At 37.4% G+C, this 12,658-nt stretch overlaps 1 protein-coding gene and 1 long non-coding RNA gene across 2 annotated transcripts in view; one reads left to right on the top strand and one right to left on the bottom strand.

Annotated features, from left to right (window-relative positions):
* The window catches only part of LOC130677231 (odorant receptor 47a-like), a 53,195-nt gene that overhangs the window by 19,396 nt on the left and 21,141 nt on the right, over positions 1-12,658 (top strand). The window lies entirely within an intron of this gene.
* LOC130677232 (uncharacterized) lies at positions 576-1,239 on the bottom strand. Its single transcript, XR_008991557.1, has 3 exons — positions 1,037-1,239; positions 768-892; positions 576-654 (listed from the first exon to the last, which is right to left on the bottom strand). It is a non-coding gene; the product is annotated as an uncharacterized LOC130677232 (long non-coding RNA).

A 12,658-nucleotide genomic window follows, 5' to 3' on the forward strand; every position in this document is an offset into this window, starting at 1 on the left:
GTAAAAAATTACCAGGCTAAGTCCAAGCGGTGTAGGTGTTAAAATTATCGGTGTTAAATTTACCCCCAAAAACGGTGTGAAAATAACGCCGCCGCCGGTGTAAATATTCTGTACCGGTGTTAAAAAAAATTCTCCGGTGTTAAAATAACGCAGCCGCCGGTGTAGATATTCATTACCGGTGTTAAAATATTTTACTTTGTGAATATTTTTACTCACTCGATCACTATACTTGTTAATAAATGATATTTTTTATCAATTTTTATAAAGAACTGACATTTTTTGCGTTTTATAATCTTTAAAGCTAATACACTGATAGAAGGATTTTTTTGTATTTAAAAAGATTTGTTAATATTTAATAAATAATTTATTAGAGGATAGGTCCTTAACAAATATTTATTAACAGTTAATAAATCATTTATTAGCAGCGATTTTTTTGTGCTAACCAAATATTTATTACTATTTAACAAATGATTTATTAACATACAAAAAATGATTTATTAATATTTAATAAACCATTTATTAGTATTTACACACTGGATTATTAATATTTAATAAACCATTTATTAGTATTTACACACTGGATTATTAATATTTAAAAAATTCCTCTTATTATTTTTAGAAAAGTTTTACATTAATCTTCTCGTGATGGGAAATCTGTAAATAAAATAAAATTATTTATCAATAATAAAATTATTTGAAATAATTTTTTGAGAATAATGAATTGAATTTAAAAAAATAAATAGTTGTAAAATAAAAAAGAAACCTACATATTCATTATATTTTTTATTTAAACGAAGTCGTAAACAAACACTAGGGATTATTTCTTTTTGGGTCTCTTCTCGAGTTTTAGTAAGGAATTCACCAAGGATTTCAAAGTCAGTTATATGGTTTACTAGAGTGGGAATACAAAAGTAAATTCATAAATTTAGTGTTAATTTTAGAAACGGAATATAAAAAATAAAATAGGATGACAAGACAATGAATAGGTTAAGTACTGATGCTACTGAATATACCTTATATATAACTGTCAACTTACCACAAAAAATCGAGTATAACTCACTTAAATCCCACGATTGTAGCAAAGCTTCCATTTTATTAATTGTTTTCCACAAAGTATAAAATAATAAGCAACTTATCGTATGAAAATCATGTATATGCATATATATTTTTTTACAACTACGCGTTAAGTATAGCCATCTATCAACACCGACCACCAACAAAATATTTTTTAACTATTAACAAATCTTATTTGGTGGAAATAAATATTTTTTTCAATATATTAAAGCTTCTTAATAGTTACAAAAATTTTGTTCCCATAAAAAATAGATTTTGTTAATACTAACGAATATTGTCAATAGTAAAAAAATATTTTTTCCACCCAAAAAAATATCTGAAAAAGATTTTAATAAATTGATTTATTCAATACAAACAAATCCTTCTATCAGTATACTCCAAGCGGTCACAGTTTACCCCGCTTTTACACCGAATATCCCGTTTTAACACGGGTATTTTTAACACCGGTGAATTACTCCTCCTACACCGGTGTAATTTCATTTTTACACCGGGCGGAGTTAAAATGAGTCCATTTTTAACACCACTCTTTTTTTACAGTGTATATATATATATATATATATATATATATATATATATATATATATATATATATATATATATATATATATATATATATATATTAGGGTGGCCCAAAAAAACCGACTATTTTTAACTTCCCACTAAGAAAATTGTAAATTTTCAAAAATTCGGGAAGTTATTGTTTTCACCCCGATTTTCGAAAATCGAGTTTTCATCAGATGTCGACGTTTTGAGGTCCTAGGAAGCTATTCTGACTAATTTCAAGATGATGTCTGAGTGTATGTATGTATGTATATGTGTGTGTGTGTAAACTCTTTGTAACTTCTTAACTGAACCGATTTAGATGGTTAAGATGGCAATCGAAAAAGCTTGTTGGCCGTCAACTTTCCTGAAAATTTCAGATCATTTGATCGAGTATACTCGAAAATATTGGTGAATTACTAAATAAAAAATCTGGGCGTCGGTTGACCATGCGGGCCAGCCCCAAAACTTCCCGCTGTTTTCGAGCTCAAGGTGCTTGAAAAAATTACTGCGAATATATTTTCGATCTCTTTGAGCTCGAAAATGCAATTAACTGGGATTATTTTTTTATGATCTTTTCAAGCTCTACCAAGTTACGCATTTTGCTAAAGTTTGACAAGTTAAGAATCGAAAATTATCAATGAAGAAGCGGTTTTCAAATTTTTATTCTCGATTATGATCAATGAAATAAATGTATCGAGACAGAAATCAATGTCAGTGATCAAAATCAAGATTTGAGTGAGTTTTGACTTAGGTCAGAGCAATAATATACTCTTCAACCAGTGGACTAAGATGATCGCTTGGCTCACTGGTTGAACCAGTGAGTTTCACGGTGGTAAAGCCACCGTGGAATCACGGTGGATACACCGCGTAATCGCAGTGGTAAAATGGAACAAACCCACCGTGTTTCCACCGTGATTCAAATTTGCGAGGGTAGCCTTCATCAGCCAGGTCTGATCAGATTTAATTATATATAGGTTTATATATAATTATATATAATTCCATGTACAGTCAGCATCATGTAAACGTACCGTAGCAGCCCGATGAAAAAAGATTTTATACAATTATATATAGACTATATATAATTATATACAGACTATATATAGACTATATATAATTGGATAGAAAAAATGGCCCGATCCAATTGTATACAATTTGTATAGAAATTCAGTTTACGACGATTCTCAACACCTTTCGAAAACTCAGGGTCGTAAAAAATAAAATATTATTTGAATTCAATCTTGATTTGGTTATTAGATATTTTTTTAATAATGAATAAAAAGAATTCTAGTTATAAATTACAAGGAAATTTAACAATTAAATTAATCTTAATTATTAATTGAAAAAAAATATGCAATAGTATTGACTATCATTATCAATTTCGCAAGAATTTATTAATTCAATTCTTCAATCGATAAAAAAAAATTTTGTAATTAAATCTATTTTAATAATTTTTTGGAAAAAAGAAGATTAATTTTAATTTTTAATTGAATCAAAAATTATAAATTACATTTATTTTAATCATCGATAAAAAAAAACAATAACTTTAACTACTAACGTCAAAATAAAAACATATGTTTAATTATTAAAATTTTTTCATCAAAAATGTTTGATTAGATTAAAAACTTCGATTGAATCCAATTGAAGCTCGATTGGATCTCGATTTTATATTTTTGCATAATCAAACATGACTTCGCATGAATCATGCTTGATCGTGCATGATTCATGCATGACCATGCATGGTCTTGTCTGAATTAAGCATGATCATGTATGCTGATTTTTTCTCGGGCTATCAAAAAAATCCATATCGGAATCCAGCCTAGACTTCTATGTCAGTTTCCACATGGCGTTTTCAGATAGATACTCATATAGCTATCTGTATAGTATTCCAGCATAGATCCCGATATAGACTCTCACATGGGCTCCTATGGAAATCCACACCATGCCAAAGCCATCCCTGGTGGAAATTTTTCGGAATTTTCTCTGAAAAAGTCAGTTCTAAAGTTTTAAAGACTTTTTCAGAGGTTTTCACCAGGTTTTTCCACCAGGAATATGAAAACCGTATGGAATCTTATGTAGATTTTTGCCTCAATTTCCCATGGGAATGTACACCATGTCAAAATAGAAATCTAAGTACCCACAGTTTTCTATGTGGATTTTCCACATGGGAATCCGGATACTCGTGGTTTCCTACATGAATTCTTATATAAAACTCTACTCTCTTATATTAATTCTTATGGATTCTTAGGTAAGTCCATACTTTTTTAGATGGATTCCTATGGGTTTTCATGCAACTCCTCATAGATTTTTGTTGGAATAATCCAACATAAATATACATCACTTTGTCGTTTAAAATTTTAAATAAAATGCTAAAATATTATACTTCAAATATTCTTAATATTTGTAAAATTCTACCTAAACTTTCTAATTTTAACAACTCGTCCTTCGAGCCAGGCAACCCGAGAGCCCTTTTTTTACGACTTTGCAGCACTCGCTGGAGCTATAAACCATGGGTACAACTTAGCGCTTGATCGGGACATCCACATCTGGAACGTCTCAACTCTCTCCTAACTTAAGTTTTTTTTTATATAAACTTTTCTTGCAGTCACAAAGAATATTCAACAATAATGTCGTTGTTTCGAACTAGAATATTCTGGATTTTTCCAACGGAAAAATACTTGGGTACAGTCGAGTCTTTTTTTTATACTTTTTCAACCACCGAGTCCTGAGACCCAGTCCTGAGAAACGTTGCGTGAACTGGCCCAGTTGCAAACCAGTGTCAACTTCCAGTTCTACCCTCTATAATTCTACTTTCACCAGCACCAGATAAATTCATCACAGCTGTATTAATAGAACTAAATAAATTGCTCACAGACAAACTAAATAATTTTTAACTTTTAAAATTGACAATTTCCGAAAATTCGGGAAGTTATTGATTTCAGTCCGATTTTCGAAAATCGAATTTCTATCAGATCTTGACGTTTTAAATTTCAAGATGATGTCCGAGTGTATGTATGTATGTGTGTGTGTGTGTACGTACGTATGTAAATATCTGTAACTTTTGAACGAATGAACCGATTTTGATCGTCAAGGTGGCATTTGACGCGGCTTGTTAATCTCTACAAGCTGTAAGCATTTTTAGCTTAATTGGTAAGGTGCGTTCGGAGATATTCCAAAAATAAAGTTTTTAAAAAAATGTTTTTTATGGATAACTTTTAATGTGCTCGATGGATTGATTCAAAAATCTAATCAGCCCCAAAACTTCATAAGCAGCGTCGAATGCCACTTCAACCATCAAAATCGGTTCATTTGTTCAAGAGAAACCGTTAACGAAAGAATTAAAAAAAAAATTTTTTTTAATTTTTTTTCCAATGTAATCATTTCTAGATTTTAATAAAACGCGACGATTGCTGCCTTAATCGTCTTAATCGGTCAACTCGTTCGAAAGATATCTGGGAAGAAAAAAAATTGTAAAAAACGTTTTTTTTTTTTAGAAAACTATCACACACAAGTATTTTCGAGCTCAAAGAGCTCGAAAATGTATCCACAACAATGTTTTCGAGCTCCTTGATCTCGAAAAGAGCGGGAAGTTTTCGGGCTGGCCCGCAGGGTCATCTGATACACAGATTTTTTGATTAGGGTATAGTGATGCATGGCGAAGCATGACTTGATATGAGTCATACACCCCCGAGCTTACTTTAATTGTGATTTGGATTGAATAATTAGAGTCTTACTTGCTCGGGAAAGTAGAAAATCTATCAGGGGATGAACAAGCGGATAATTACTTGTTAGTAACTCAAAAGAAACAAGTGGAGGAAGCCCTTTACATCGGGTATGGGAAGAACTTGCACCTCACCACAAATCCTACGCAAGCATGTTGACCAGAGCTGGAAGTCTAGTACCACGGGTCCCTGTCCAAGTCCACTGTGACCAGATTCTTTTTATTTTCTGGGATGGGAGCAGTGTTTGGCCCGAGAGAGGTAGGATTCGTGGTGGGTGTGGTTAGATACCACGCGCAATAAAGATTTTTGATTATACCTCCGGTTAATGTCCACCTTAGTTATTTTTTGTTTTTGACTAAGAATGTCGTTTGGGTAGAAGATGGGGATGCCCGCAGCGCGTGCATGCCCACAAGGATGAGGAAACGGCCTCCGGTCGGCGGAGGTGGACTTAGGTCCCGTTGCAATAATTAATTTGTACATAACCATTTCTCGAGTGGGCCATTCCCCACCGTGATCTGTCTCAAAAGATTATGGTGCCCGAAAAACTCGTAGATAAGATATCACTAAGTGACGGATGAGGCCAAGTGTGTATAATGGCATGTCTGAAATCTTAATGATTATAAGTGGAGGAAGCCCTTTACATAGGGTATGGGAAGAAGTTGCAACCCACCACTAATCCTATGCAACCTAAAGACCAATACATGCAATTGGTACCATGGGGGGCCCATTCCAAGCCCCACTTCGACCAGAGTCTCTTTATTTCCTGAGATGGGAGGAATGGTGGGCCCGAGTGAGGTAGGACTCGTGGTGGCTGTAGGTTCGGCACCCACAAGCAAAGGATCTCTGATCCTAAGGGTTATAACATCCGCCAATATTGAGCTTGCTTAATGTTTCGCATTATGGTAGAAAAAAAAGGGATTTCGCAGCGTGAGTATGCCCAAAAGGATGAGCAATCGGCTTCCGGTCGGCAGAGGTGGACTTAGGTCCCGTTACATTGATTAATTAATTGTGCATAACCATTCTCTCTGTATTCTACATTCTCATCCATGATCATACATGATAAAGACTGATTTTACATGGTCTTGCATGACGCTGCATAATTCGTGCAATGTCATGAATAATCATTCATGATTAAGCTTGGTCATGCATTACGGTGCATGAATTATGCGTGACTATTCTTTCCTAGTCGTGAATGATCATGCATGATTAGACATGATTTTTCATGGTCATGCAGTGTCATGAGTGGTCATTTGCGATCAAGCTTGATCGTGCACGACATTGCATGAATCATGCGTGACTATTCTTTCCTAGTCATGCATGATCGAGCATGATTTTGTTTGGTCAGGCGTGTCTTTGCATAAACCATGCAAAGTCATGCATGATCATTCATGATTGAGCTAAGCCATGTATGGTTCATGCATAATATTGCATGAATCATCCACGACTATTCTTTCTTCGTCGTGCATGATCATGCATGACGACTTTTTACCGGGTAGGGATTTTAACAATTTTGTAAGTAACTGTATCTTATACATCTTGTGCACTGTTAGAAGTATTTATTTGAGCCAAATAAGATTTATTAATAGTTAATAAATGATTTATTAAATGAGATTTATTTGAGCCAAATAAGCCATTTCTTAATAGTTAATGAATGGCTTATTTGAATAGAAAGAAATGACACATGAAGTTCAGGTTGTAGCTTTGAATGGAATGAGTGTGATTGTTAGTAAAAATTTACTATAATATTTCATTTTTTTTATATCTTTTGTATAATAATGTTTATCTTCAATTAACATTAATTGTGTGTATTATTTTCTTTAAAAAAATAAAATTAAACAGTCCTATAAATTATTTGTCATAACCTTACTTGATTAACATCACGTGTCATTTCTTTCTATTCAAATAAGTCATTTATTAACTATTAAGAAATGGCTTATTTGGCCCAAATAAATCTCATTTGATAAATCATTTATTAACTATTAACAAATATTTATTTGGCTCAAATAAATACTTCTAACAGTGTGGAATCGGTATTATACTCGAGGGTGAGTTTGGTGGCACGAGCCAAGTGAGTCCAGTGAGCGTGAGTGCAGTCTAGCGATTGGCGTCTCGTTAATAAGGTAGCTCAATTCGAAGAGCCGTCATAAGGGAACAAGTTGATAAATTAGTTATTGGCTTGATTATTAAGTAGGTATATACTCCGCCCATTTCACTCAAATCCAGTTGTTTAATATAAAAAATGAATGTTTTAATACATATTGAACCACTCTTGTGACCAATCAGAAAAGGTTATGTTGAAATATAAAATTTTATGAGGCTGACTATAACCATTCAAAAATTTACTCTTCGGCATGAGTTACATAAAATATTATTTGAAAGTTTGACCAAATCCCTTAAAATTTTAATTTTAAAGAAGGAAGTTTTTTAACTTCCCGCTAAGAAAGTCGATAATTTTCAAAAATTTCTGGAAGTTATTGTTTTCACCCCGATTTTCAAAAAAGTTTGGAAAATCCAAAAGTGCACGACTCATAATCCTCATTTATTATGAAATAATAATAATAAAATAAATTAAAAAAAAAAAAAAAATTCAGGCTTACCAATTAGCAAAAAAAAAAAACAGCTGTACATACTAGGACGTTAATGTGCAAGCGCCCCTGGTGAAATAAACGTACGTATAACGTACAGGTATAGATAGATAGATAGATAGATAGATAGATAGATAGATAGATAATAATTTTATTTGATCCTAGAGCCTAAGCTCCCTCAGGGCCTTCAATTTTATAGATATATCATCATCCATGTTAACTTTACATAGATATATATAGATATAGTTATACAGCCTTTTTTTATTCTTTTATTAATTTTAATTAAACGACACTGAGTTACCCTCGCAGATTTGAATCACGGTGGGAACACGGTGGGTTTGTTCCATTTTACCACTGTGATTACGCGGTGTATCCACCGTGATTCCACGGTGGCTTGACCACTGTGTATACACGGTGTTTCCACTGTGATTACGCGGTGGATACACCGCGGAACCACGGTGGTGAAATAGCACAAAGCCACCGTGAAATCACGGTGGATACACCGCGTAATCACAGTGGATGCACTGTGTATACACTGTGGTAAAATGGAACAAACCCACCGTGTAACCCCGGTGGATCCACGGTGTTTACACTTCTACGGTGTTTCCACCGTGATTCAAATTTGCGAGGGTACCTAGCCATTCGCAATAGGAGACCTACAAATCTTTCAAAGAATTTAAAAAAAAAAAATTTGATTCAATTACTGGTTTTTTTCGCAAGTTATCATGTATACGGGATCCGTACTTGACGGACAGGAAATTTTTTTTAACTATTTTGATGTTTTTTTCGATTTTTATTAAACTAAATACATTTTTGAAAAGTATGGAATTAATCTCCATTAAATTATCTTCAAAATAGTATGCAACAAATCTTAATTCCGTGAACTAAAAAAGATATAATAATTGAAATAGTTGCCGAAGTGAGGCGAAAAAAAATTTTCGATCGTAAAGCACTCTCTGATGCTTCGCATCATGAGTCGTGCAAAACCGAGTTTTTATCAGATGTCGATGTTTTGAGGTACTAGGAAGCTATTCTGACTATTTTCAGAGTGATGTCCGAGTGTCTGTATGTATATATGTATGTATGTGTGTGTGTGTGTGTGTGTGTGTGTGTGTGTGTGTGTGTGTGTGTGTGTGTGTGTGTGTGTGTGTGTGTGTGTGTGTGTGTGTGTGTGCGTGTGTGTGTGTGTGTGTGTGTGTGTTTTTTTTTTTTTTTTTTTTTTTCATTAGGGGGGGGGAATCCTTTTTACGGATTCCAGGCATAGTTGTTTGGCCTGGATATGTGGCGACTCGACGCAGTGTCACACTAAAACTCGACACTGACGCCCCTACCCACTAAACCCTAAACCCCTTTCTCTTCTATCCTCTGATCCCCCATGGTACCGCCGTAAGGCATTTCTTCGCGGGGGGAGGAATTAGCTGCTGCTCTTCCTTCTGGTGGCTCAGATGTTATTTCTTCCTTCTAGATTCTGTCTTTTGCTCTTTTTCTCTCGATGGAACGCAGCTTTGTAAGCACTTCTGTGGCAAAAGTGTTCGTTGCGTTCCAGGCAGCTTCTGTAGACAGCATTGCTTCTACGACTGACTCTGGTTGAATTCTCTTCTTCAAGATCCTCTCCAGCTCCTCACGTTGTGGATTAAAACGCGAGCACTCGAAAAAAACGTGCTCTGCATCTTCAGTGGCTCCAGAGCAGGACGGACACTCCGGAGAATCGTCATGCTTGAAGCGGTAAAGATACGCCCGAAAACAGCCATGTCCTGACAACATCTGCGTTAGGTAGTAGTTGACCTCTCCGTGATTCCGGTTCAGCCAAATATCAATCTTTGGTATGAGACGATGCGTCCATCTACCCTTCTCTGCGGCATCCCACTGAGATTGCCATCGTGCGATGCTGTGCTGTCTTTGTTCCGTTCTGAGTTCTTCTGCGCTCAGTGTTGTTGACCTCTTTCGTTGGTAAAGGTTCCGTCTTTCTTCAGCTAGGACTCTAAGAGGTAGAGTTCCAGAAATGACGCATACTGCTTCCTCAGATATTGTGCGGAAGGCGCAAGCTACTCTTAGGGCACTTAGACGATATACTGGTCCAGCCTTTCTCCATGCTTCTTGTATTTCCAGCGCATCGGCCCAAATGGATATTCCGTAAGTGAGCACCGATGTGACTACTGATGACAGTAATAGCCTCCTGCTCTGCTTTGGGCCTCCGACGTTAGGCATCAATCGTGCGAGGCTTGCTCTTACTACTGACGCTTTGGTACTGACGTGTTCCACTTGCCGTTTAAAGTTGAGACGGGAATCAAGCATCACTCCCAAATATCGAATATAAGGTTGTGATGTGATTTCTTGTTCGCCGACTTTCAGCTTAATGGTCTCTACCACTTTTCTGCTAGTAATAAGCACTGCCTCAGTCTTATGTTGCGCCAGTTGCAGGTTTACTGTGTCCATCCACCGGTTTACGCGCTCAAAAGTGAGATCGAACATATGTCTTATCTCGTCAAGATGTTTGGCAACGATCACTACGGCTACGTCATCTGCATATGCTACGAGTTTGGCGTTTCTTGGCAGAGTTAGTCTTAATAGACCGTCATACATAATATTCCACAGGAGCGGGCCTAGAACTGAGCCTTGTGGTACACCTCCAGTGATATCATACTCTCTCGGACCGTTCTTGGTGTCATACTTCAGGACCCTGTTTTCAAAGTAACTTGCTACGATCTTAAGAAGGTATTCTGGTACATTCTTCTCTTGGAGGGCCTGCATGATGCATTCCCAATTGGCGGAGTTGAAGGCGTTTCTGATGTCTAGGGTCGCCACCAGGCAATACTTCTTCGTTCCACCCTTCCATCTGGTTCCTGCGATTGCTTCCTTGGCCGTATCAACAACCAGTTTGATTGCGTCCAGGGTTGATCGTCCTTTCCGGAATCCATACTGATTGTCTGCCAGGAGTGGGTCGACTACTGCATTTATTCGTTGGTGAATTATGCGCTCAAATATCTTACCCGCTGTATCTAGCATGCAGAGTGGTCGGTAAGATGACGGTTCTTCTGGTGGCTTCTTCCCTTTAGGCAACAGTACTAATCGTTGCTGTTTCCACTTACGAGGAAAAGTCCCCTCCTTGAGGCATGCGTTATAAGCGTCTAGGAATAATGTTGGGGCTGCCTTTATGATGGTTTTTAAGGCTAAATTAGGGATTCCGTCCAATCCCGGCACTTTATTATTCCCTACACGGTTACAAGCCTCCAGTAATTCTTCTTCAGTGACAGATGGGATGTCGTCTAATTCGCCTGGCGCCAGCTGGTAATCGAAGTTGCGTTGCTGTGGAAACAGTGCAGTGACGATTTTCTGAAGAAGTTGGGGACACGTAGGTGATGGCATTTGTTGTTTTTTCAGGTGGGTCATAACCACCTTATAAGGCCTACCCCACACGTCTTTATCCACCTCGTATATGAGCTCTTTCCAGCATCTTCTTTTGCTCTCTCTGATGGCTTTATTCAGTTCACGGCGCGCCTTTTTATACTCTGCAACCAGTTCCGCAGAGTTAGTCCGTCGGTAGCCACGCTGAGATATTCTTCTCTTTTGATGACACTCCTTACGAAGGGCGCTGATGTGGTCGTTCCACCAGTGCACGGAAGGTCTTGTGTTCATGCCACGTCTACGAGACATACTGGCGTCGCACGCTTGGGTCACTCTTTCCATCAGGTCCTTGGTCTTCTCTTCTGCGCAGCCCGCGATAATCTGGTCACTATTGAGAGCTACTAACAATGCACTTGAGTCAAGAGTTTTTACTTTCCAGCCAATAGTGTTAAGTTGCTCTTTAGGTCTTCTCGGGCTCTGGGCGTTTAATATTATTTCCCAGAGAATCGCGTTGTGGTCGCTGGCTGTGTAGGTATCCATCACCTTCCAGTTGATATTACCTCTGGTGAGGCTGCCACTGACAAAAGTGAGATCTACAGTAGAACTTGCATCTCCTTTGGTGTAGGTTGGTGTGTCACCACTGTTGAGCAGTACTACATCTAATGTAGAAAAGGCTTCTAATAATTCCTTTCCTCGCGCATTTGTATGCTTACTGCCCCAGTCTACTGCCCAGGCGTTGAAGTCCCCAGCTATTGCCACTGGGTGGTAATGCTTCATGTCCTCGGTAAGTCGATCCAGAAATGCGGTGAATTCGACCGTAGGGAGGCTAGGTGGTGCGTAACAGCTATAGAAGCGAATGCCCTCTACTGATGCTGCTACAAAGCCGGCATTGCTGTTGTCGACCGCATTTTGGAAAGCGAGCTTGCCACATGACCAGATGACAGCTTTGGAGGTGCTGTCAGATTCCCAGGGTTGGGTACTCAGGTGTTTATATGGCTCTGATATCAGTACCAAGTCAAGCTCTAGTTCTCGCACGGATTGCATGAGCAGGTCATGCGCTGTCTCACAATGGTTGAGGTTGAGTTGCAGTATCCTCATGCTTGTTTGTTCGTCAACTTCTGGAGTGCATGCTTGAATACCGGGCACTTATGGGTACCGGCATGGTGGGCAACATTCTCTGCACTTTTAATCTCAACACATAATGCACATTTGGCTGGATTTTCACAATCAGCAATCTTGTGCCCTTCTTGTCCGCACCTGATGCAAAGCCTAGACCGATCGACTTTGCTTTTGCACTGGGATCCGAAGTGCCCAAAGTGCCAGCATTTGAAGCATTGAACAGGTTTCTTCGTTGATCTTATTCGACAGTTGGCCCAACCAATTCTCACTTTG

Source organism: Microplitis mediator, chromosome 11 (assembly GCF_029852145.1).
Source record: "Microplitis mediator isolate UGA2020A chromosome 11, iyMicMedi2.1, whole genome shotgun sequence".
Lineage (NCBI taxonomy): Eukaryota > Metazoa > Arthropoda > Insecta > Hymenoptera > Braconidae > Microplitis > Microplitis mediator.